The sequence below is a fragment of the Podarcis bocagei genome (genome assembly GCF_964188305.1).
Source record: "Podarcis bocagei genome assembly, chromosome: 1".
NCBI lineage: Eukaryota > Metazoa > Chordata > Lepidosauria > Squamata > Lacertidae > Podarcis > Podarcis bocagei.
In genome coordinates this window covers 56,546,535-56,567,953 of record NC_138125.1, presented here as the reverse complement: position 1 = coordinate 56,567,953, position 21,419 = coordinate 56,546,535, and the positions used below count along the sequence as shown (strand labels likewise).

Sequence of the window (21,419 nt, the reverse complement as noted above, 5' to 3'; positions counted from 1 at the left end):
AGATGGCACATGGCAAATATATATATATATATATATATATATATATATATATATATATATATATATTTGCCATGTGCCATCTTCCTAGTTTCCCCCCAGGTCAGTGAAGCAGGTCAGTGAAGCAAGACACGAAATTAATTTTTCAGATTCCAAATTGCTCTTTAACATGGAACACCACCACAAGAGAATAATCATGGAAGCCATCGAGATAGAGAAACACCCTCACAACATGAACAAGCGTGACGATACGTCCCGCCTGCCAGACATCTGGAAAATAGCCCTCCCCACAAAAACCGACACCAGAACCAGAGGCACACAGAACGCCATCTCCAATCAACCACACCAGACCCAAACCCAGACCCTCTCCACAGATAAATTACAGACACCATCCAGTAGCCAAACCATAGTGGCACCTCCGGATGCTGCACCCCCCTGCAATCCCTACACAGATCTGGCTGGCACAGGGCACAAAACCACAGCTCGCCCCTATACACGAAGCCAAGCCAGAGCACAACTAAGTGCAGTACAGCCATCTTCTCAGAAAAAACTCTTCACAAGCTCAAGAGGTCAAGACACGAAAGCTTTAGCAACTAATCCACACCTAATGACCCTCCTAAGTGGTACTCAGAATATCACTCAAGAAATCACTCAAGATATCCCTCAAGTAATTAATGAACAAAAGAAGAAAAGGCACACTAACCTGGGAACTTCCTCTCTGCCCAGAACGTTGGAGGCTATACACCACACCCCCTCAACAGTATTTATAGGAACTCAAACACTGAGATCCTGCTCTGTTCCAGTAACAAGAAGCCGAAAGCACCAGCCTGAAGATGACGAGTGAGACCTCGTCGAAACGTCGCCTAGACACCCCAACTCTTACACGGGAAGACACCCGAAGACACCAAAACCTGCATTCCTGTACCCGTGAAAATCTACGAAAGCATATATATATATATATATATATATATATATATATATATATAGAGTGTGGGGAAAGTACACAATCCGAGTGTCTCTTTGTTTCCACACTCTTTTTCATGCATTTTTCTCTATATAACTTTGTCCAGTCTTTATTTATAGCAGGGATAGTCAACCTTTTTATACCTACTGCCCACTAATGGATCTTTCTTGATGGTAACATTTCTTACCGCCCACCAGTGCCCAATAGAAGGAGGATTCAGCTTGTGCTGTAGAACCCCCTACTGCCCCCCTAGAATCCTGAAATGCCCACTAGTGGGCTGTAGGGACCAGGTTGACAACCCCTGATTTATAGGATGGGCACTAAGACAGCACAGCTATTGCTCTATCATCATAAGATATGGGGGAATGGAAGACATGGAAAGGCAGGGTAAGAACCTGATAACTACATGAACTCCTGTCCACTTAAAAGGATCATTATGTGATCTTGAAACCAGAGTTGTAACTCCAAATGTCAGAGAGCCCTGCCACTGGGAGCGTAAGTGGAGACACTGTTTATTTATTTGCTCTGTCTCACTCACTGGATCATCACCTTGTCATGGTGAGTTGGACTTACACATCACTTGGGAAGACGGGAGAACTAATGCCAGTGTACTGGAAGAAGCAAAGATCGCCAGTGTCAAAGCAATGATTCTTCAACATCAACTTCGTTGGACTGGTCATTTGTGAGGATGCCTGATTATTGTCTTCCAAAGCAACTACTCTACTCTGAACTTAAAAAAATGGAAAGCGTAATGCTGGTGATCAACAAAAGAGGTTCAAAGACTCTCTCAAGGCAAATATTAAAAAATATAGTATAAACACTGACAACTGGGAAACACTGGCCTGTGAGCACTCCAATCAGAGAACAGCCTTTACCAAAGGTGTCATGGATTTTGAAGACGTTTGAACACAAGACGAAAGGGAGAAATGGGGGGCCACTAGGGGGCGCATTGGAAGATGGCCGACAATACCATCTCTCTGACCCACACGGGGTAATTAAGAGGCTGTTATGGGAGTAGGCAGCCTCCCTTGTTGCCCCAAGGAAATGGGGAACACTGCCCTTGCCTGCTGTGCCCATAAATCACCCCCTAATTCGAAAGAAGGGGGTGAGGGCCCTAGGCAGAATGCCCCCGTGTGGACCTCGGCTCTCCTGGACGCTGTCTCTCATCGCGCACTAGCTGCAGCAATTTGGAATAATTAATTACAAAAGAAGCAAATGCACATATTTCAAGTGAAGAAGGGGAGTGAAGTCTGGTAATTTAAGTGACCTCTGCGAAAGAAGACAACAGGTTGGAGAAACAGGACTATTTTACGATGAAGATACACCAAAGGCTGGGTATGTTGACAATGGGACTGAATGGGGGGGGGACCTTTTTTACTTTCCTTCTATGTGATTTACAAGAACCCCTCCTCATTAGAATCGTCGGTTGAACTGACCCAAGCAGGATGATCAAGGTCTGTGTGGAGATAAACTTTAACCAAAAGTATGCTTTATAGAGATCGAGAAGCAATAAGAGCTTTTGGAATGGCGCAGCAATTAATTCGGAGTCGCCATCTTGCCAAAGGATTTATAGCCGAGAGAAGGAACGGACTTGTTTTCAGACTGCATTCCTGGTGAATCTCCTCAGAGGTTTTGAGAAAGGAGGCAGATTGGTGAAGATTAATGACGCTAAGACTGTTTTGATGTATGGAAGTGATGTTACATGGAAAACGTCTGGATATGGCTACTGGATAAAAAATAATAATATCCACGCAGGATTACAAACTGTCTAACCAGCTTGTGGAGACTATCAGAGGTCACAAAGAGAAAGGAAAAATATATGAAAATAACAACAAGAGATGTGGAAAAACAAGAAGAAACAACTGGATAGTACTGTGAACATCATAAGGTTAGATCTGTGGACATTAAAACAGCAGTAAGAAGCAAGAAGCTGATTGGATCCCCTTCAGAACTTGAAATATGGGTACCCCCAACAAAAATTTAAATTTCGGCTGTGTAATTTGGAATTTATGTAATTTGGTTTGATTTGATGTGATTGGTCGGTTAATAAAAAATTATTCTTAAAAAAAAAAAGACGAAAGGGAGAAGTGTGCTAAGAGGAAGTCACGCTTGGCAAACCCTCACTGTGATCAACTCCCGCCCACAAACCTATGTCCCCACTGTGGTTAAGATCATGTTCATGGTAGACAATCTTACTTGGCTATGAGTGATCACCAAAGAAGAAGAAGAAGATTTGCTCTGTGTATCAGATGCTTTTTCATACAAAATGCTCAAGGCAGCTTACAACATTTAATTGAAAACAATTAACATGCTCAATTCAAATGCTAAGTATACAAATCCAGGGCCATAAAATACTGGAAGAAACAAGCTATTTCATAATAAAACCCAGAAAAACAGAACAAAACCCATTTAAAAAATATAATTGAAAACCAAACTAGAAATGCTTTCTCAGTCACTGGCAGTATTCCAGCAATGAAGAAAACTGACTAGTCTCCCTCAGGGAGGTTGTTTTATAACGTAACAAGGTAGGAGTGCCCTACTTTGTACAGTCACTCACACACTGCACACTGTGTGTAAAAGTATTGCAGAGTCACCCCTCTGGCAGATCTAAATTGGTAGACCTAGTGTCCATCTACTGGTGGAGCTACATCCCGAAAACACCTTTCCACTCACTTTGGAGACTTTCAGTCCTTTCCCTGGCTCCTTTCACTTCATCCAGTCCTTAATTAATTTCATTACTTCTAGAAGCAATTTTACAGTGCCTTCCTCACTGCATCCCTCATCCCCCCCCCAAAAGCCAGGTTAACAGTACTGGACTTCAGCGTTGTCATATATTACTTTCCATCTCCCTTCACCAAAATGGGTATAACAACACTATGTTATTTTGCAGGGCTTCTATGATCCACACTTGTTTAGCCACAATCCTGCCCCCTGCAGTATGGATGCAATAATGATGAACTTTATTTGCCTTGGCATTAAGAGAATAATTTTCAAAAGATTTACAAACTCAGAAGAGAACCTTTTTTTGTTTGTTTTTGTTTCTAATCCCAAATTAAAAAGATCACAAGCCCCTACCTTTGCTACTACCTGTTGTTGAGTTGACACACTATTCCTCAATCACTGCTACACTAAAATGCTGGATACCTGCTTTGGTTTCAATGGGGCAGCAATCACTTCTCCACTAGGAAAGACTAGAAGAAAAGGATTAGCAATAAGCCAAGAGTCTAGATAATGGAAGTTCCACTTGAGCTTTCTCTTTGTCTAATTGGTTAGCTCTGCTTCCCTAAATGTTAGTCACTGCTATGGCTTCATTCGTTGGTTCAAAACCACTGAAAGGTGGGAGTAGGCTAGTTTCTCACACACACACACACACACACAAAAAGGAATTTGGCCTCATATCTTAGGTTCTACAAATGGTAGAAACACTCCTTTTTAATGAAAGCTGGGAGTTGGGGAATTATGGTTCATCGAAGATTCTGAATTAGAGAAATGTGAGTGATCTCTTGCTTTGGTGTGCATTGGCAGGATGCGCTGGCTGCATTATGTGGCTGCACAGTATTTAATTCAATGGTCCAAATCCTACTTAGTACTTCATATTAAGGCTAACAGTGTGCGTTAGTCATAATGAAGCAACTAACTAGAAAATCATTTCTTGTTTATCTCAACTTTCCACAATAGATTAGTATTCATTTTGAAGAACAAAGGAACAGGGAGGCTTTCCCCACTGTATGTAAATGCATATGATAATATATTACCCAATTCACACGTGAGAGAGGTGAGCTTTATGATCAATCTGGGATAATGTTGCTGAATAAATTGAAAGCTAAGCATGCATGAACAGGTTTAGTTGTTTTGTTTTTACCACATATGGTTATTAATGTGCTTCATTGCATAATGCAGAAAATGGGGTTAGTACCAAGCCAGATATTTAAAATAAAATGGAAGAAAGCAAGAGTCAAATTAGAATAATAGCTGATACAATAGCTGAAATTAAGATGCATGAAACAATGCTGATCTTATGGGGTCAGGGAAAGCCTGGGCAAAAAGATAAGTCTTCCCAAGACATTTGAAGTAAATGACAATTGGTGCTTGATGCATGACAGAGGGAACGGCATTCCGCAGTATGAGGTCAACAGCAGAAAATACCAGTTTTGGGGTCACTGACCTATGATTTTCTGTAGGGTACTGAGCCACAAGTAGAATTTCCACAGATTATCTATGTGAGCTTACAGATCTACACAGGGGCAGGTGATCTTTCAGGTAGCCCAGTCTCAAATTTCTCATGACTTTAGGTTATGAAGACCTTGAGTATGGCTTGGTGACTGACCATAAGGCAATGCAGTTCTCTCAGCACAAGTGCAATGTTTGTGTGTTCAGGTGCTCCACTCAACAACCAGGCCACAGCAATATGTAACCAGCTGCATCTTTTGGATCAAACCTATGGAAAGCCCCAAACAAGAGGGTGTTTCCTTTTACTGCTGCTGTTGCCCCCATAACAGGGAAAGGAGAATTCAGGTACTGTCTTCCCCTTCTCCTGCTCTCCACTGCAGCCGCAGCAGCATTCATAGCAGCAGTGGGAAAGAGATCTGCTATTCCTTCCTCCTCTCTTGTTTCTCAGTTTTCTCACATGGAGAAAATATTTACTTACTTACTTACTTACTTACTTACTTACTTACTTACTTACTTATTTATTATTATTAGAATTAGACTTTATATATCACCCTATAGCCAAAGGTCTCAAGGCAGTTCACAGAACAGAATGAGGTTTTGGGGAGAAATCTAGAATTTTGAGACTCAGAATGGCAGTAGCTCTGTATATACAAGGGTACTGCCAATTATCCTACCCTTGATTAAAGGAGTTAGAAACTCCTTTCAGATACACAATGAACATCTATGAAGTAAACACTGTACTCTCTATACTCTCCTGAAATATTCCTGCTCTGAACACCATGCAATGCATAGAAACTGAAATGTGGAATATATGTTTGGGGAGGGGAACCATGATCAAAGCGACATTCACATTTAAATCCAAACTAAGATGTACAGTGACAATGACATCATTTTATTATTATTATACAGCCTTTTTCCATACAGGGAGGTTACCACAGTAGTGGATCATAACAGCTCCCCATTTCTCTTCCTGCTGTTAGGATTGCGCATTTCCCCCCATTAAAAATTCCTGCTGGACTCAGCACATTTGCCAGACCTGTTCTACACTAGAGGTTGGTTCAGGAAAACATTAACCTACGGCTGCTAAGAGCAAGGAAATCAATACTGTAAACACATAATGTAATCCCCACAAAGGATGCAGCTAATATCACATGTAAATAATGAGGAAACCTTTATCTATACAGGTGTATGGACCTTCTCCCCTCCCTCTGCTGCCATCTGTTCAGTACGATTGGTGGCAGATGCTTTATTGATGAAACCGCTCTGAGTTTCATCTGTGAACAAACCGTGACTGGTGGGGGTTCTCCCCCGCCCCTGCATCTTTCCCATAACTATAGGTTTTCTGATGGTTTGAAATTTAAGTCTTGCCATTCTGCAGTTCTCCCAGCTGGTTTTGGCTTATATAAGAGCTCAGCTACAGCGCTGCTGAGCAAATTCAAAGAGGTTAGTCTGCTTTCTGTGGCTTAGGAGATAAGCTGCACAATTGTTCAGAGTTCATGGTGTTAACTTTCATGTATAGAACGTGTGGTGGGCGCTTTAACTCAATTAACTAATTGAGTCCGTACTTCAGTGTCCCAGGGTCAGGGACCATTCCTTTCCCCCTATCTGTCTGTCTGTTTCTTCTCCTTACAATGAAGCCTAGCCTAGCAATGCCTTTCTACGTAGTCACTGATTAACAGCAGCAGCAACAACCATAATAAATCCAGTGCAAAAGAAAAGCAATGGCAATGGAAGTAGACTTGTATTTTGGGTCTTCAGCAAGAGAAGTTTATTAGCATATGCAAATGCGTTTCCACATAAAGACAAGGGCTTGGAGACAAGTCCAGTGCATGAGCTGGGAGATACGTGGGGGGGGGGGTGGATTGTGCACAGAAGCACTGTTCGCCTATTAAGAAAGTTCAGAATGGGGGGAGCACTAGTGATTGGGGCTCTGTTTTTGTGCCCCTTCCCCCCCACCGCAAGACCAAATAGGTCATCAATATTGGCCAGAGTATTGGGCAGCACAGGTGGCTGATGGGAGTGAAGGGAAAGTGGATAAACTGAGATTAGATGTTGAAAGGCAAATTGGTAAGTCACACAGTGGTTGCTGGGATAGTGCAGGTGTTCAGCACAGGAATGCTTGACTGTGCCATTACCTCTGCTTGAGTTGCTGAAAAGAGAACTGAGGCAGTCACAGTTCATCTCAAATAGCCCTTTCACCTCAGTCCTGCTCACATTTGCTACTTCCAACAATAACAGAAGAATCCCAGATGTGTGTTTCCTTGAGCAGAAAATTACACACACACACTTTTTCTTTTTCTTCAAGGGCTGGTACTCAGATTTACTAACTACATGGTACCTGCTCAGAAGTTTGAAAGTGCTACATTTCCTCCATAGCTGACACAGAGAATTAGTAATGTTGTGTACAACTGAATGATCATAGGCTTCAGAGAACTTCCCTGCCCGTAAACACACAGACTGAGGTTTCTGTCATCTGAATTCACATTCAGTGACAGGACTAGACTAGACTAGAAAAAGTACCCTTCACTGGTTAGGACATGAGAGGTTTACAAAATACCATTCAATGGGTTCAATAATAATAAAAAACGTTTACAATCTTAACCATTATTTAAAATAATGGTTTTAAATTCATGCCATCACAGCACTACAGCAGAAGGCAACACCCATGGCCGAAAACACATCCACCTCTTCCAAAAGCCCTGAGGAAGAGGAAAATCCACAGATGGGTTGCCACCACCAAGAAAGCTCTGCCCTGAATCACTAGTCAATGAGGTTCCCCATCAGAAAAACAGCCCGCTACAAAGGTGGCATGTAGGGAAAGATGGGTCTCTACTGACTTGGGATGGTGTTGCATGCCAGTGTGTTTTTCTGTTGGATTGTGGCTATTATCACAATTAATGGTTACTTTAAGAATTGAGGCACCTCTATGCTATTAAAATACCTGGACATTCACAATGGGTTTCTGAGATGGACTGCTAAAATTCACATTAATAGGTTGGAGAGAAGACACAACTTTTTTTTGCTTCTTGGGGTTTTCTCACTCCTGCTATGCTTGTCTTTGTACAACACTGTGAAGTTCACTAGTGAAAGGGGGAGCAATGAGTGAGGAGTATTAAGGAGTGGTTTGTGGTCCGGCATGTTTAACCTAGTGAATTTATGGGACAGCTTTGCATCTGCCTTACTAACTCCTCAGTTCTGACTGGCTGATTTGAAAACAAGTAAGAGGAAGAAACAAAGAAAAATAATTTCACAAAATAAAATGTTGGATTTTCTAACACATTATGGCAATATTTATGTATTCTTTGTTTCACTTATAACAGGATCTTTAGAGAAATCCATCCTATCATCATCATCATCATCATCATCATCATCATCATATATGCCTCCATTTTATTTTTATTGTTTTTGCCTTCTTTCAGCAGCTTTCTGCATTCCAACAGGATCTCTAATCCTAGAAACTCAAAAACTGAGCTCACATTGACAACCACAAAGAATCACTATCCCAAGAGCTAAAATCACCAAGAATGATAATTCAGGTGGTGGAAACTGCACAAATTAAGAGGTTTTTGTATTACATTTTTTAACCACCATGATCCTAAAGCCCTCTTTATATACAGTACTACACATCCTTATAATTTAAACATAAGTGTTATCATAAAAAATTAGCCTTCATTTGAAAATAAGTCATAAACAAGAGGGTTCATTTAAGCCTGCACTGAGTGTTCCCCCTCCCCAACTGCTAAACACAGTTGGATAAAAATGTAGGACTTCTTTTTTTAAAAAAGAAGCAGATTGTGCATTCCTAGCAGAGATGAGCCTGGTGCTGTTACCACCACCAGAACTTCAATTGCTGAAGAGTCGCACAACTATGAAGAAAAATGAAATAGCCGCTTCATCTTCTTGTGCCATTTCATAATGTGCCATATTCCTGTCCAGCCAGAAACTCCGTGGGGCTTACTTCCAATTCTGTTCACACAGAGGATTTGTCTGCAAAACTGGACTTCCGCTATCTTCTTCTGAAGTTGTGGTAAAAGGCTCTGAAGCCAAAAAATCTCGCTCAAGGATTCAATGTATGATCATAAACATTCCTTCACAAAGAACATTCCTAGACACTGCATTTTTTGCAAAGCAAAAATGGATTTCACATAAATAGTTAAGAGATGGAAAATAAACCTACCAGAATACCTAGTCCATCTTCTGCCCTTCTCCGTTCCTGGCCAATAATGCAGGTGCTCTAGTGGTTAGTCTATCTGCTTGAGTTACACAGACAAAGGACTTCTTTCTTGGGGCCAGCAAAATAGAAGCCAACCCTCTTGTTACAAACTGCCAGTCTTTCTTCATAGTCTCAATCTGTTTAAAATATGAAGAGAATATTTCATTCAGTATTACGTGGGCAGCAGGGACACTGAATGACTGCTGCATTCATTCAAGAAAAGAGGAAGCTGCTATGGAACCCATAGCAGAGCCCCCTCGTGACAAGCGACCTCAATAGCTGTGGTGGCCTTTCAATCAGTGAGATAGCTCTTCACAAGTAAAACCTACCGAAAGGAGGTGGGAGTCAAACAGAACTCAATGGTCTGCAACTCATGGTTTACCAGGAGAAAACTGTCGTCTGAGTATGAGAAATATAGAGGCCATGGAGCTTCTGAGAAAAAAATGGGGGTGCAAAATGACTGCAATTTTTGTCTCATTAAACCCAGCTTGCAGTCGTCTTACTGAAAACTCGAGATGGACAGATCAGCTTAGGTCTGTCCTGTTTCATTTTTGCTGGCACTAACAAATAGGCCTGCTCTGTGTTTGAAGCCTGGAACTGATTTTGGAAAGTTTGCATTTAAACTGCATGCATTATTAACTGCATAATTGTACACATTTCACCCCAAATTCAGATTGTTCAATGGAGAATGACTTCTGTTCCCACCATGGAACTTCCCTTCCCTCTCCTCTCCCCACGTGCCCCTGGAGGGGAGAGAGGGAGGGTAAGTTCCATTGCGTGGTTGCAAGTTGTCCAGAGGGAATAATGACTTTGTCAGATGCAACCCATAATTTTGAGAGCAATTTTTGCACACCAAAATGGCATTGCAAACTCTGACTGGGTGTTGCATTTCCATCTGCAAGCCAATTCTGGCCCATTGGACTGAGTCAATCTGCTGTAAAAAGCCTACCAAATTCCTCCTCCATCCTTATTGGGAACTGCTTTATTATTTTCAAAGGAGAAAAGTTGTCATGGCAGATCATTGGTGCCCATCTAATCTGAACTGAGCTAGTTTCATACATGGGATTCTCTAACATAGACTCTTCTCTGGGTCTCAAAAAACTCTAGTGGTTTTAGGGTAATGTTAAACCAACACCAATAGTGGAAGAAATATGACTTTCATTAACATGACTTCTGAATTCTCTGTGTCTATAGTATCCAAATGGATATGACCAGACCTACTCCCATTAAAGTCTGTAGAACAAATGTCACAGCATAATTTTCTCAAGACAAGTAATACAGTTTTTTAACAGCTTGTCCAATAGAGGGCAACAGTAGAAACATAATTCTGAAAATTCCACCAGTCTATGAGTAGAAATACAACAGTGCTGAAGGTATTGAATTTTTTGTTTTACACACAGCATCTTATGGGAGTCACAAAGCTGGGGCATGGTCCCAACTGGTCCCTTCATGTTGGCAGTAGGACTGGATTACTACTGCTTTACCAGTTGTCCCACACAAGACTATTACTTGATTCCAATGGTGTGAGACAAAGGTGAGGTATTGTGGCATATCTGACACCCAAAAGCCCAAGAATCCTGATGTAGGGTCGTAGTTCAGTGAAACAACATCTGTTTTTTCTATACTCTGACTATGACTTTGTCAGATGCCAGACAAGGGGAGCCTTAGGGACATGAAGGTTCCTTATGCAAATCTTGTATGTTTGAGACATAACAGTTATATCCTAATTGTCATTAAACTTTGAGCAAATTAAAGAGGTTTCAGTATTTTATAGAAATTAATATGGGGATGCTTTATATACCACAGGCTGTAACAAAAACTGCTTCTTTACATCAGTGCAGTTGGTGAAGATCCATAGGATTGATCTGTAATACACTTAGGCTTTCCCCTCACACTATATACGCAGTAACTGCTTTACTGTGGAGCACAGTGCACATCTATATAAGAGTAAAATAGGTATTTTAGTGGTGGTAAAATACAAACATATTGCTATAAAAAATACTTTCCCCCACCATTCTCATGTTGTGTCTGAAGATCCTAAACCAAATTAAACATCACCTTAACCACTAGCCTGGTTCCATTTAACTTTTGGAAGAAACTGAGCTAATAATGTGGTCAGATGAGCAGTTTATGGATGTGTATAAAGGACTATGGCCTTTTAACACCTCCTAAAAATAAAGCATCACCAAACATGACTAGGTCCATTTCAGTAGGTCTTCAACAACAGTAGAATCAAGGTTTCATTTAGAAATATACATGATGAACTTTCCTCTTTCAGTGCAAAGGAGAGGTGAAGCAGAAGCCATTAAGAAAACAAAACTTAGATCTTGGTCACTGCAATGTTGCACTACAAACAGCACGGAATACTGCTCTTATACAAAAGAAATGACAGGCTAAGGGGCTGGAAGAAATAAAAACGGTTTGAGAAATGGTCTATAAATACTATAAAAATTTGCAGGGTGCTTAAGAGCTAAAAAGGTTGTATTCAACTAAGTCTTGCCCAGTGTAAACCCATTAAAATTAATGAGCCTAAGTTACCTATGACCATTAACTTCAATGGAATTTAATACCACACTAAGGTGAACGGTGCATCAGGGTGAACGGTGCATTTTGGCTTGCCAGACCAACTGATTCCCCCTCTTCTCCCCTTCACACTATTCCAGGGGATCTCATGGCCTCTCTAGAGCCAATTCAGGAGGTGTAAAGATGGGGGGGGGGTCCCCATTGTGCAAGGGGAAGCCCTTGTGACAGCTGAATCCTGCCCAGCATCTCCATATGCCTGAACATCTTTCTGTGTCATTTTGCTTCAGTAGTCTGAGCAAAGTAATCAAAGTATTTATGCAATGAATTCAGCCATTTGTCCCGGTTGATGTGTTTTCATGAAATGATCAGTTATAATATCCAAATATTATTCTTCATTTGTAATGACTTATGAATCATTTGACCAAAAATTACAACTTATGGAGGCTATGCTGGCATTTCTTAGTACAATTATTCATTGTGCATGGTTAGTCACAACCAGGCTTTCGACAGGGCACACTAGATACTTTTCAGAGATGCAGTGAGGGGGGTAGGAATACGCCATATGTTACATTTGTGTCATGGGAGCCATGCGCATAATTTGAGAAGCACCAGCCATATGGGAGGAGCTCAGTTTTACCTCATGTCATTTTTTAACCTTCTAGGTCACACCCACAATGTACATTTAAAGCAACATTGTACCACTTTAACAATCCTGCAAACTGAGGTTCATTAATGGTCCTGACTTCACAGAGCTACAGTTTATAGCACCCTAGAAGCCACCAACTGTTAGGGGTAGATGAACTGTAGTCAGAAGAGGAGGGCACATCCTGTTCACCCAGGACCCACTGCAACAGATATGTCCCCCCAAAATAGTGAACACCTGCATGTTTAACAGTCCTGCAAGACATGAGAGTGTAATGAGTAATCTTGCCTTGCTCCATCTTTAGAAGCTTGGTGAGTGGATGTGCCAACCTGTTGGGAGAGCTCCATTGCTGCTGTGCAGTTTTAAGCACCTTGTCCTGATCTTGGACTACACTTTCATCACTGCCTCTAGCCTAGCTGTGACTTGATACCCATGGCTGAACTTGTATCTCTTCTTTGTCTCAATAAAGATCTCTTCCTTACTCACAAGTAAAATCCTCTGTTGTGGTGGTCTGGGCTGGAGCCATGGCAGGCTTCAACCTTGAAATGTGTTGTAAAGTTACAAAATGGGTTAAAAAGCATTCCAAACTTTGGAGAATAGGGTATAATCCTAAAGCATTTTCGGTGCAAACTATTCAAGTTCCGGTCAATAGCTTCCAAATTCAGGACATTACTCTTTCCTCAAAGGGACAGTTTTTAATTCAGATGCTCCTGACCATGTTGAGATTCAGGTTACACTATCACTGCAGCTATTCTAAAGTTACAAAAGCAAGAAAAAAAATCATCACCTTAAGAGCTGGCCTGGTTCACTTTTCCTTCACATTAGAAGGAAACTGAGCTAATGATGTGGTCTAATGAGTGGTTTATGCCTTCTGACAAACCAAATGAGGTTTGTCAGCATAGGCTCTAGGCAGCATGGAACTGCTGCAATTTTACATCTCATTGATTACCAGAATGAGGATTGCAAAAACATTCATACAGCATCAAATATCCTTCACAGACCACAGAAATTCAAGCCTTCGCAGAGAAGAAATAAAATGAAGCAACTGGGTAGCACATTGTTTTCTATGTGTATATTGTGGCAAACTGACCTCTATATAAACTAATAATAAAACAATAAGGTAACAAACTACAGAGGCTGAAATTCCATGGGTTACATACAGAATTCCATGGGTTCTGGACTGGGTTACATGTAAACAGGCAGTTCAGGCACCAATGATACACTTGATTTTCATGAAGAGCATCAGAGTGTTTATTGCACAGTCACAGAGAATGTGCACTACACCAGCAATAAGGGTATATAACAGACAAGTAACATTAAAGAGGGATCTACAAAATTACTACTATGATTCTAAGACTTTCATGGTATTCCTGCTATATAAATAGCAATTATTAGTCTTAATTATAATAAAGCAAAATTGACACCCAGGAGTTGATTTTTGGGTGAAAGGACTGTGAGATCAGTTCAGTTTTTGCAATGTAAACCAAATCATATGCTCAGAGTGTTCTCGGAGGCACCCCATTCTTTAATCCTAACTATGGCTTTTGCACCTGGCTCTAGTTGGTAGATATTGAGGTTTTAGCAAAAAAATAAAGTAGAACTGTCAAGCCTGAAGTCTGCCCAAACCTGTCATAAAGTATGCCTCTGAATAAAAATATAAGAACATAGAACTAGCCTGCAGGATTAGGCCCATGGCCCATCTATCACAGAGGCCAACCAAATGTCTGTAGGAAGCCTGCAAGATGGACCTGTTCTGAACACAACAACACTTGGCCCACCTGCGATATCCAGAAGATAATGAATGCCTTAGGAACACAATTGCTATTGCATTCTTTTAATGGTTATCTCCAGTGTGTTTTTTTCTGGGGGTATGCAGGGGTATGCATACCCTTAAACATTTTGTGAATCTTTGTACTTGTGTCCATTTAGTGTATTTATTTTTCCCAAACTGAACTATAAAATGGTGATTTTCTTGAATACAAAATGAGTACCCCACAACAAATTTTTTTAAAGAAAAAAAGCACTGATTATCTCAATTATTTACCTGTTAAAAAGTAAACTAACTAAGGCTGCAATCCGATAACAACTTGCCAGGGAGTAAGTCCCATTTGACTCAATTCACGCATATGGTTGCTGAGCCACCTGAAATGAAAATTTCTCTTCTGCCACAACATTGCAATAATGCAATTTGTTATTGACCACATCAACTGATATACACAGAAAGCTTCTGTTGAGTTAGGTAGGAGCTGATTTGTAGATTGCATCAAGGGTGTGTGTGCAAAACAACAATGGAATCCAGCCATACATTGGAGGAGCCAACAGAAAACACAGCTACAAGTACTCAAAAGTCTACCACCACCATGGGAAAAAACCTATACGATACAAGGCTGACAAAGACCAACCTCCCACAATCCAGACCGCCATATGCAAAAACTAAAAACCACTTGACTCAATCAGATGATCTCAGAGACAGACCATTCGTTGTCATCTGTACAACCTATTTATATAACACATGAATTCAGCATTAGAAGATACTCTAGAAAACTATTTTACAGATGGAAGATACTGGGCGGGCTAAGAGGGTCATGGTCTAGAAAGGCAATCCATCTATGACAGAGAACTCAAAACCTTGCAAAGCAGAAGTAAATGAGCCAAGTGCTCAGATCAAGGAGAAGCTCTATGATGGAGACCACTCCAAACAAAGATCAAGTCATTCAAATAAGCATGCCAACTTAATTACTTCCTAGAGGTAATAATTCTATGCCTTGCATAGTAGCCCAGACACGGAATGCCAATAACATATGTTATTATCAGGGAGTAGTTGACTATATGAGCGTCATGACAATTGCTGGAAACTGGGCCATATCAGAGAGGCAATAAACAAAGGTAGTCATCATAGGTGTGGCAACCTCTCACATGGACAAGGCCTTTAGCTTCTTTACAAGTGTAACTAAATCCAAGGGAAGGGTGCTGATCTAAATTAAAACCTCCAGCAAAAATAGCAACATCCTTTCATTAAGAAGCCTGAGATTGAGCAACATATTTTTTGAGGGAAAAGAAACAGGTATCTTTTTCCTTCAGAAAAGGAAATAATATAAAGATGCATAAAATCAGGATGCAGATTATAGTGGCTATATAGGTCATAATGTACGCAGGTAAACAAATAAAGGGGCAAAAATGAAATCTTGTTTTAACTTTGACATCTGAGGCCTCACCAGCATATGCAGACTTAGGCAGTACAATCAACTGTTGCACTTCAGACTACAGGCAGAGATACATGTAACCCCCCCTTTTTTTTTACAAGCAGTAAATAAAGATCAGTATATCAGGAACAAATACCAATGCCCTCTTGTACCAGTGGCGTAGCGTGGGGGGTGCAGGGGGGGCCGGCCGCACCGGGCGCAACATCTGGGGGTTAGGGTTAGGGGGCGCAAATCCACGGGTTAGGGGGCGCAAATCCACGGGTTAGGGGGCGCAAATTACTTGCCTGGCCCCGGGTGCTGACAACCCACGCTACGCCACTGTCTTGTACCAATTGTTTACGAGCAGTGTGCTGTTTGGAGTCACACAGAAAGCACACGAAATGTGACACTGCCACTGCACTGACTCTGACTGAGCTGTTATTTTGCCAAACCCAACTGCGGAAAGAGCCAAAAGATGAGGAATTTACAAGGAACAACATCACCACAATCACACTGGAGAAAAAGAGGGAATTAAATTTTGGGCTCCTCTCTGCAGTAGAAGTCATGGAGATATAAGTGACCAAGTGACATAAATGCACATGTGACTTTGACCATACTCTATAACACTCCAATAGATGGCTTTGGAAAGGAATATCCCCTTTTCTTCTAAGGAGAGCTGGGGGGGGGGGGCAGAAGGGGGTTTGCCCATGCTCTCAAAATAGAGATGTTTTTGAAATATTGCTTTCTTGCTCCAACCCCTCCTTCCCCTTCTAATAAACTTTGCATGACTACGCTGTTTATCTTACTCATGTTCACAATTTTCACACTCAATCATTCTTTTTAGGGTGGTGGTGGGAAATCTCTAATAGAACTATTCTGTGATACATGGCTTTGGCATTTAATATAGTTGAGGTTTTTTATTAAATATGTATATAATAATAATTTATAAGGTCACACATCACACTGGCATCTGGGTGACCTTATAAAAATCTAAGCAGGAGGTAAATAAAGACTAAAGATACGTGTAGGGGATAAAATGTCAGATGTCATATTTCCCATCCCCCAATGTACATTTGTTAAACCTAAAGCACGAGTTAAATATATATGGCATTATGGGTGGCGAAAAAATCCCATAAACAATCATTGTGGTTACCCTTTTTATGTGAACATTTTATTCTGTATTGTAAAAATAATTTCATCCGATAATTTCTGGCTTATCTGTGAATCTTTCAGAGCTCGGATATATTCAGCTGCATTGTTGTGGTTTTGCTATTTTATTGGCTTTCACTGATTATTACTTTTGTACTCGTTACATTATAAACCACTTTGTAAAGAGCAATGCAACGTCTGTGAATAAATAAAGCAAGAAACTAGTGCACAGGACTGGGCTAGACAGCACTTAAATCCACACGTGCCAGCAGTACTTTCCAGCTGCACATTTTCAAAATGATCTAGCCTGATTTCTCCTTTAAAAATTATGCTGTTCATTCACATTTTTCCTAGATGCTTACACATTTGAATTTATTATTTATTGAATGCTCCAGGGCCTATAGGCTATGTGTTCAGTAAAGCCCAGAGTGATATGGAAGCCCAGAACTAACATTCCCTGAAAAATACCATCTGGCCCATGTCACTGGGCATATTGTTCACCCAACATGTGATAACAGCTTCTTTTTTCTTTGTGACAGTTATGCCTGTTCTTTTTTGATGCTCCCTCAGCAGTGCAGCCTTATAAAACTAAGCATTTGCTCGAATCTGTGTAAATGCCTTTCCCCCCGAGTTGAGCAAAGATCTTAGAGTGCCCTTTGTCATTCTTTGACCCAAACAAATACAGTGGTACCTTGGTACTCGAACGGTTTGGCTCCACTGGTGGAGGAACAGGAGTGCAGAGCGAGCGGACCGCCCCCAGCACCACTGTAGGATGCCATTGCGGCTCCCCCCTGACACGTGCCATGCCCCCCCAAGTGCCAGGTGCCACACCCCCACGGGTGGCATACCACGCCCCTGGGGTGCGCACCATGCCTCCATCTGCTCTCTGCCCCCAGTAGTGGAGCATGCAGCTTTGCCACTGCTTGGCTTCCAAACAAATTGGCTCCCAAACACTGCAAACCCAGAAGTAAGTGTTTCGGTTTGTGAATGTTTTTCAGAAGCTGAACATCCAACGCGGCTTCCGCGTGAGTGCAGGAAGCTCCAACAGCCAATTGAAAGCCGCACCTTGGTTTTCGAACGGTTTCGAGAGTCGAACGGACTCCTGGAATGAATTAAGTTTGAAAACCAAGGTACAGTGGTGCCTCGCAAGACGAAATTAATTCGTTCCGCAAGTCTCTTCGTCTTGCGGTTTTTTCGTCTTGCGATGCACGGTTTCCCATAGGAATGCATTGAAAATCAATTAATGCGTTCCTAGGGAAACCGCCTTCAGACCAGGTCCGGGGACAGTCTGTCCCCGGACCTCTTCTGAAGGCTGGGGGGGGGGGACAAGGCCTTTTGTTCCCACCCCCAGCATTTTAAAAAACCCTGGGACAGCGGAGGACTTCTCCGCTGTCCGGGCGATCTTAAAATGCTGGCGGGCGGCATTTTAAAATCGCCCCGGGACAGCGGAGGACTTCTCCGCTGTCCGGGGTGATTTAAAAGCCCCTGGGAAGGCAGGCAGGGGGGACAAAGACTTTCGCCCCCCGCCCGCCTTCAGAAGGTGTTCCCGCCCCCCCGCCCGGCTTCGCAGCAGCGTTACGAAGCCAGGCGGCTGGGGCAGGTGTCCCCCCCCGGCTTCGCAGCAGCGCTACGAAGCCCGGCGGCTGGGGCAGGTGTTCCCCCCCCGCCCGGCTTCGCAGCAGCGCTCCGGAGCCCGGCGGCTGGGGCAGGTGTTCCCGCCCCCCCCCCCCGCCCGGCTTCGGAGCACCGGGAGAAGCGATCTCCCCGCAGCCGCTTGCTTCAAAAGAGGTCCGGGACCTCTTTTGAAGCAAGCGGCTGCAGAGAGAAGCGATCTCCCCGCAGCCGCTTGCTTCAAAAGAGGTTCGGGGGCAGCGGGAGCGCTTCCCGCTGCCCCCGGACCTCTTTTGAAGCAAGGGGCGGTGGGGAGAAGCGATCTCCCCGCCGCCCCTTGCTTCAAAAGAGAAGACCCGCTGTCCCCGGGGCAAGCTTCGTTTTGCGAAGCAAGCCCATAGGGAAATTTGTCTTGCGAGGCAACTCGAAAATGAAAAAACCTTTCGTTTTGCGAGTTTTTCGTCTCGCGAGGCGTTCGTCTTGCGGGGTACCACTGTACCACTGTATGTAATGCACCCCTCCAGATCTCCTACTGATGACAACTTCTTTTATACACTTGCTTGTGCTGTCCACTTTCTACTGTGTTTTGCTTCCCCTTCCATTTTTCCCCATCTTGGGAGACTGGCAACAATCACAAACTTTAAGGGCACTATTACCAGCCAGCAAATAGTGCAGCAACATATTTATTCTCCAAAATAAAATGCATTCTGACAGAGTTTTAGGGCATTTGGAGTTACCAAGAGTGAATTCACAGCAATCAGCTCATCACTAAAACATTTATATTGCTACACATTCATGGACAGCTGCAGCTTCATGGCTAAAGCGATGCTGCAGAGAGTATAGCCATCTGGATTTCACAGTGGCAGAGAGACTAAACAAGAAGTCCTACACTTCCAAACATCTGATCAACAGGGGACACTTATGAATAATTTCCATTAGCTGCACAGCACAAGCTTTTGTTGCTCAAGATTCCATACAGTATCAGCAATGATGGGCATACTTCTTTGACAGAACCATTTAGTACTGTAAGCAATGATTCATTACAGAACTCAGCGTATGGGCAAGCCTATTTATTGTGAACAGCAGGCAAAAGTTTATTGACTTCAGTGATTTAAAAACTGCAAACAGGATCTTGAACTACTTTAGCTTGCAGGGAATGGGGAAGGAGAGGGAGAATCACTCAACACTTTCCATATAAAGTAAAATAGAAGCATTTTAGCATCTCATTTCAGTTTATTAGTATGAATGAATGGTGGTTGTTTTGGAAATTCTTACTTGAATGTAGCCAACAATATGCACAAGTAGCATAAACTAATATTATGTGAAACTCAAAATCCTGCACGCACTGAAATTTGGAATAGATTTGGAAGTGCCAGGAATGAAGCAGAATACATCTCTTTTGTGGAGCAAGAAAAGTTCCAAGAAACTAGAGGGCAGGTTTTGTCAAAGTACTAATCCATGCTGGAGTTTATATTTTCCCATCTTTGTGTTAGAGTCCAGCAATGAGTTTCAGTAAATGGAGAGACCCTCTCTTAAGCACTGATTCACTCTTCAGAAGTGGTGGTCAATGCAATTCTTCACAAAAAGGATACAATTATTATTTTAATTTTATTTATTAAATTGCTATACCACCCTTCATCCGAGAATCACAGGGTGATTTATAATATAAACATACATAACCACATAGCAAGGCAACAAACCAAAAGAACACCCACCATACACACACACACCATTTAAAAGCCCATAGATTGTTTAATTAGCCAAAGGCCTGGGAGAAGTGGAACGTAACAAGATATGTAACAAGGCACCAGGTGAGCCTCTCTGGGGAGGGCATTCCATAAGCAGGGAGCCACCACAGAAAAGCCTGTTATTGTGTTGCCACCCTCCAGACCTCTCATAGAGGAGGCACCCAAAGCAGGGCTCTGTTGATGATCACAGGGTCCATTGCACTTCATATGGGGAGAGCTGTTCCTTACATAAAACATATGGTATGTTCATAACAGGTATTCTGTACGTTGAAGATCTTAGCTTGCTTCCTTTCCTAGGTCCTGAACTGTTGCCTGGCCACATTGATGGATTGCATGTTGACTTCATCCAATCAATTCATTGGTGCTGTTCATCACTTCAGTGTAGGAGAGATTACCTAGCTTTGGAGCTATGGTTTGTGCTGGATGGTTTATGCCTGGACCTTGTGTTTGCTCCTGGAAGTCCTGGTGGATGTTCTGGAGATGTTTATCAGCTCCTTCCTTTCCCCAGTCTTGCAGATCTGGTCATTGTCACTTATGCTCTGGTCACATCCAGATTGGACTACTGTATGTGGGTCTATATTTGAAGATTGTTTGGAGTCTTCAGATCCTGCAAAAAGCAGCAATCCAAGTGGTTCCTGGTATATCACTTTTTTCCCCATTTGTGCTGGCTTCCAGTTAATTTCTGGGCACAATTCAGAGTGAACTTGCCCAGGCAATGCATCTGAGGCCATGCTTTATGTTCCACTACATTCAGAAACGTGCTTGGCAGATCACAAGAGCAGTCCGTCTTGGTCGCAGCACCCAGATTGCAGAATTGACTCCTAAAAGAGGTTCAATTCAAGGTGGATGACTTTTTAAATTCCCCTGTGTTTCAGTAATCAAGTGAATATCATTGTTCTTATTCTTATATTGTGATTTTAATCTGAAAGCCACTTTAAGGGCTAGAGACTAGAGTAGAAATTGCCTATATTTCTCCATGGTTATGCCCCAATTATGGGACTCCCTCTTTGGCAACATGCATTGTCCCCACATACATACACACTATACATTTAAAGCATTCCCTACCAAGAATCCTGGAAACTGTATTTTGTTAAGGGTTCTTCTCTGTGAGGCATAAACCACAGCTTCGCAGGGCTGGGAGAGATGTGATTTAAATGTATGGTGTGTACATAGTCTCAGTCTAAATCTAAAGACATTCCTGTTCATCCAGGTATTTAGT

At 42.1% G+C, this 21,419-nt stretch overlaps 1 protein-coding gene across 7 annotated transcripts in view; it reads right to left on the bottom strand.

Moving 5' to 3' along the window:
* Window positions 1–21,419, bottom strand: part of LRRC4C (leucine rich repeat containing 4C) — a 635,825-nt gene that overhangs the window by 81,024 nt on the left and 533,382 nt on the right. For 4 of the 7 annotated variants that reach the window (XM_081164889.1, XM_081164891.1, XM_081164890.1 and 1 more), the window contains one exon: window positions 9,309–9,481. The exons of the other annotated variants lie outside the window; for them this stretch is intronic. The gene's annotated coding sequence lies outside the window, so the exon portion shown is untranslated. The remainder of the gene's footprint in view (window positions 1–9,308; window positions 9,482–21,419) is intronic. 7 annotated transcript variants of the gene reach the window in all.